Raw genomic sequence first — 6,486 nt, 5'->3', positions numbered from 1 at the left:
GAATGGTTTCACAAACCCAAAAACCATGTATGTACAAATGTCATCTTGAGTATTTCCTAGTTGGTGGCAACCATGGCCAGCAGGGTCTCTCAGCCTCGGCACTGCTGGCATTTGGGGCCTGATAATTCTTGGTTGTGGGGACCTGTCCTGTGCACTGTAGGACACTTGGCAGCGTCTGTGGCCCCTGCTCATTAGATGCCGGTCCCACATCCCCAGCTATGACAACCCAGATTGTCTCCGGACATTGCCAAATGTCCTTTGGGGGTGGAGAACAAAATCATTTCAGGGTGAGAACCACTGACATAGAGAAATAATTGCAGACTGTGTTCTCTGTTTTTTTTTCCTGATAAAATGACTCCTTTTCACATCTAGACTCCAGAGAGAGTATGTATTTCTCAATACAGCATTTTTCTGCCAACATTTATTCAGATACATTTTAATTTAGGCGCCCAAAGTGCAACGCAACATATTTTATTTTATGTTATGTTATGTTATGTTATGTTATGTTATGTTATGTTATGTTATTTATTTTTCAAATTTACATCCAAGTTAGTTAGCATATAGTGCAACAATGATTTCAGGAGTAGATTCCTTAGTGCCTCTTACCCATTTAGCCCATTCCCCCTCCCACAACCCCTCCAGTAACCCTCAGTTTGTTCTCCATATTTAGGAGTCCCTTATGTTTTGTCCCGCTCCCTGTTTTTATATTCTTTTTGCTTCCCTTCCCTTGTGTTCATCTGTTCTGTGTCTTAAAGTCCTCATATGAGTGAAGTCATGTGATTTTTGTCTTTCTCTGACTAATTTCGCTTAGCATAATACCCTCCAGTTCCATCCATGTAGTTGCAAATGGCAAGATTTCATTCTTTGGATTGCTGAGTAATACTCCATTATATGAGTATATGAGTATATGAGGTATATATATATATAATATAATTGTATATAATATATTATTATATAATGTAATTATATAATAATATATTAATATATTATTATATAATGTAATTATATAATAATATATATTAATATATTATTATATAATGTAATTATATAATAATATATATTAAATATATATTTATATATAATTATATAATATAATTATATGTAATATAATAATATAATATATATTATAATATAGTATATAATATAATAATATATAATATATATATTATTATATTATATATATATATAATATAAGCACATCTTCTTTATCAATTCATCCATCGATGGGCATTTGGGCTCTTTCCATACTTTGGCTATTGTCGATAGTGCTGCTATAAACATGGGGGTGCATGTGTCCCTTCAAAACAACACACCTATATCCCTTGGATAAATGCCTAATAGTGCAATTGCTGGGTCATAGCGTAGTTCTATTTTTAGTTTTTTGAGGAACCTCCATCCTGTTTTCCAGAGTAGCTGCACCAGGTTGCATTCCCACCAACAATGCAAAAGAGATCCTCTCTCCGCATCCTTGCCAACATCTGTTGCTGCTTGAGTTGTTAATGTTAGCCATTCTGACAGCTGTAAGGTGGTATCTCATGGTGGTTTTGATTTGTATTTCCCTGATGATGAGTGATGGGGAACATTTTTTCATGTGTCGGTTGGCCATCTGGATGTCTTCTTTGGAGAAGTGTCTATTCATGTCTTTTGGCAAGGCAACATTTTAAACGAAACAAAGTGTGGGACAGGTCTGTACTTAAATTCTAACCAGAAGTGACAGATCACCAGAATCACGTGGAGAAGTCATGAAAAGCATGCCGTGGCAATAAAAGGGAGGTGGACCCAGGGCAGTGCTGACTCACACTGCAGCCACACTCTGCAAGAAAAGCACCTGTTACCAACATTGTGATTATTTGGCAGTCAAGGAATTACAATAGATTAAGCATTTTGCAACCTGACATGTTGGTTTGCCATTCACACATAGATATTTTATTGCCTTTTATTTAACATTTGGGGAAATTGTATGGGAGCTTGGGCTGACTAATAGCATATGGTTTTTCCTGTAAAATGATGCGAAAGAAGCGTCTTCATGAAGAATACCTGATTTTTAGGAAAGAATAACTGATGATAAACAGGAGACACTTACAATTTTATCTGCCTTGGTCCTTTCAAAAAAACACATCTCCTTTTATTGTTTTGAGCAGGTTATAGTTGTCAGCCTCTGCCTTTTCCCCCTGCTTCTTCTTAAAGATGGGTCCTTTGATAATATTTCAGTCTATGAATTCAGACCAGAAGGCAGAAACTAGCCTATTCCACGGAGAGGCGAGGTGAGAGGATCTCTGTGGGACAGCTGCCAACAGGATGATATTCTTTGGGTGGAAATGGTATTCCCTCTATTCCCTCTTGCTTTCAACCTGCAGAAGACCACTCTTAGCGTTTGGCAGGAAACATTTAGCACTTAGCATGTGCCAATGCTGCTTTAAATAACATGAGATACTCCCTCCCTAGAGTCACCCTTGTGCACGTCCTACCATGTCACTCTCGCAACAACTTTGGGTGGTAGGTTTTATTATCACACCCATTTTAAAGAGGAGGAAACAGGTCCAACGTTAATGCTGGTAAGGGTTGAGGCCGAAATTTGAGCTTGGCTTTCCCTTACATCTTCCATGCAACAATCTAGTGTGTGTGTTCTTTTTTTTTTTTTTTAAGTTTATTTATTTTGAGAGAGAGGGGTGCGGGGAGAGAGAGAGGGAGAGAGAAAAAATGTGAGCAGGGGAGGGGCAGAAAGAGAGAATCTCAAGCAGGCTCCGAGCTGTCAGTGTAGAGCCCGATGCGAGGCTTGAGCCAAAATCGAGAGTCAGACGCTTAACTGAGCCACCCAGATGCCCCTGTATTCGTTTTTTTTTTTTTTAAATTGCTATTAACTACCACAAATATAGTGGCTCAAAACAACACACAAATGTGTTATCTTACCATTTTCATGGATCAGGGGTTGAAGCAGGGCCTAGCTGGGAGCCTTTGTTCAGGGTCTCACATGGATACCTATCATCAAGGTGTCAGACAGGCCGTATTTTCATCTGTAGTCTCAAGTGGGCAAAACCTACTTCCAAGCACAGTCAGGTTATTGACAGAATTTATTTCCTTGTGGTTGTATGACTCAGGGCCCCGGGTTTTGCTGGCTGGCTGCCCTCAGTTCCCGGCTTTCTCAACATGACCGCTCCCATCAGGCCACCAGGGAGTATATTCACCCATGCTGGTGAAGATGGGAAGAAGGATAAAGAATTCGTGGTATGGATTTGAGTATGTGTGGCTCAGCCAGTAATTGTGAGTTACCTTTTGGGGAACCTGCAATTTTATTCTAAAAAGTTGAGAGAACACAGAGTTCTAATATGCATGTTAAATATGTGCAATGTCTGCTTAGACTGGGTCGAAAGTGTTCACTCCTTTTCTTGCCGAGAATTTATTAGACCTTCTTGGTAGTGGTTCTTGCCTGATTGAGTTCCCAAAGTGAATACAGTAGTGAGACAAAAGAGGGAGTAAAAAATGACGCCCAAATCCCTAGCTTTAGAGATTGAACAGATGGACATACCATTTATGAAAGACAACCAGGTGGGGGGAGTGGAGGGAAGTTGCAAATGAAACACACAATGTCTTGACTGCGCCTGCTGTCAGTTTGGAATATTATTCCAGATAATTCTGAATATATGCCAGATAGTATTATTTGAAATCTTACTGAAATCTTATTCCAGATAATTCCAAATATAGTTCTCCAGATATTCTTAAGAACCTTTCTGTTGCCAGAGAAACAAACAAATAAGAAATGGATCCTGGATTAAATATTTTAGGGGCTCCTGGGTGGCTCGGTCGGTTGAGCGACCGACTTCGGCTCAGGTCATGATCTCACGGTTTGTGAGTTTGAGCCCCGCGTCGGACTCTGTGCTGACGGCTCAGAGCCTGGAGCCTGCTTCAGATTCTGTGTCTCCCTCTCTCTCTGCCCCTCCCCCACTCATGCTCTGTCTCAGAAATAAATAAACATTAAAAATAAATTTAAAAAAATATTTTATTGTGTTGCTTGGCTTACAGAACGAGGAAGATTCTCCAAGGCCCTCCACCCCCAGTGTAAAAATACTAATACACACACGTTTGAAAACACACAAATAGGGGTTGAAAACCTCAGAAGAGACTAGTGAGTGCCCTAGCTTCTAGATTAGTGGGGGTCGACATACAATTAACAAACAAATAAAATACATAGTATGTCAGATCATTGTGATTTGAGGAAAAAATAAGCAAGTGACAGGGAGAGAGAGCTGTAATTTTATGTAGGTTGGTGGGGGAAGTTTTACTGAAGCTAAGCTATCTGAAGAAAGACCCAAAAGAAGTGAGAAAGGAAGCCATGGAAATAATTGTAGGAAAAGTATTCCAGCCAGAGGGCCGACCAATGTAAAATTTATTTTTTAATATTATTTTTAATAACTTTTTAAAAATGTTTATTATATTTGAGAGAGAGAGAGAGAGAGAGAGAGAGAGAGAGGGAGGGGCAGAGAGAGAAAGAGAGAATGAGCACAGAGCCTGATGCAGGGCTCAAACTCACAAACCGTGAGATCATGACCTGAGCTGAAATAAAGAGTCAGACACTTAACCAACTGAGCCACCCAGGCGCCCCCCGATGTAAAATTTCTAAAGAAAGAATATGTCAAGTGACTGGAGTAGAGAGAGCAAAGGGGAATAGTTAGAGGTCAGAGCAGAAATGAGAGTTCAGATCCTATAAGGGTATTTAAGGACTCTGGCTTTTATTTGGAATGAAATGGAGTGGGTTTGAGCAGAGAAATGATATGATCTGATTTGAGATGGAAAAAAAAAATGTGCTCTCTGCCATGCAGAGAACAGACCGAGTGGTGTAGGTGCCCCACTAGTTGGCTCATTGCAATAATGCCAATGGGGGATGATGAACCAGAGTGCTCATGAGATGGTGAGAAGCAATCAGACTCAATATATTTTGAAGTTAAAACTAGCAAGTTTTAATGCTAGATTGGATGTGGTGTGTGAAAAAAACAGAAGAGCCAAAGATGACCCCAAGGCTTTTGGAAGATCATGTTTTAAAGGGATTTGACTATGGAGAAGTGGGGGATGGCTCAATAACTAGATGGGCCAAGGGGTCCAAAGTAGCTTTTTCAAAAGTGTTTTTATTCAATTATAACACAGAAACAAGAGAACACAGTTATATGTATATAACTCCAGCATCCAGATCAAGGAAAAGAATGTTTCCATGAACCCGTAGACCCTCTGGGTTCCTTTCCAGTAACTACCTACTCCCAAAGGTAACCACTATCCTAGTTCTGACACTATTAGCTTAGCTTGTGTTTAAACTTTACATACACAGAATCAGACCGTATGTACTCTTTTTATGTAACCAATTTCTTTTTATTTATTATTATAATTTTTTAAATTTATTTTTTAGTTTACTCCAAGTTAGTTAGCATATAATGCAGTAATGATTTCAGGAGTAGATTCCAGCAATCCATCTCTGATATATAACACCCAGTGCTCATCCCAACATGTCTTCCTTAATGCCCCTTATCCATTTAGCTCCTCCCCCACCCTCAACCCCTCCAGCAACCCTCAGTTTGTACTCTGTATTTAACAGTCTCTTCTGTTTTGTCCCCCTCCCTGTTTTTATATTATTTTTGCTTCCCTTCCCTTATGTTCATCTGTTTTGTCTCTTAAATTCCTCATATGAGCGAAGTCATATGATATTTGTCTTTCTCTGGCTGACTACACTTAGCATAATACCCTCCAGTTCCATCCACGTAGTTGCAAATGGCAAGATTTCATTCTTTTTGAATGCCGAGTAATATCCATCTTCTTTATCCATTCATCCGTCAATGGACTCTTTTATGCATGACCTTTTCCCCCCAAACATTATGTTTGTGGGATTTATCTATATAGCTGCATGTAATTATAGTTTGTCCACTCATGTTACTGTTTAGTACTCCATTGTATGAATATACCAGAATTTTTATTTCTCCCTTCTATTGTTTATAGTCATTTAGATAGTTTCCTTTTGGAGGCAATTATGTGTATTACTTATATGACCATTTCTGTACATGTTTTTGGAAAACACGTGTATGCATGTCTGTAGTATATTCTCCTGGGGATAGGACCCAAGGCCTTTATTGGGTCTTTACTGGGTAGGTACACCTACTGGGTAGGTGTACTGTACTCCAGTACAGTAATAAAATCATGGCTAATTTCTTCTTTGGTCTAGAACTTAGATGGGGAAGAGCATTGTGGTAAGTTATAATCTTTGAAGCCAGATATTTCAGAATAAAGTCATTACATGAGACAGAATATTGAGCCACATTCAATTGACAGACATGCATTTCATTCAATTGACAGAAACGGAGCTGTATATTTTTGAAGTACTTTTAATTTAAAAGTTCTTGCAATCCCTACTATATAACATTTAAGCAATATGAGTGTGAAAATAATACGGAGGTGGAGACTGCATAGCCATGTGACTTGGCCACTTTGCACCAGCACAAGCGTGCA

Source organism: Panthera tigris, chromosome D1 (assembly GCF_018350195.1).
Source record: "Panthera tigris isolate Pti1 chromosome D1, P.tigris_Pti1_mat1.1, whole genome shotgun sequence".
NCBI classification, from domain to species: Eukaryota; Metazoa; Chordata; class Mammalia; order Carnivora; family Felidae; genus Panthera; species Panthera tigris.
The sequence above is the reverse complement of the archived record's forward strand: the minus strand, read 5'-3'. Positions refer to the sequence as shown.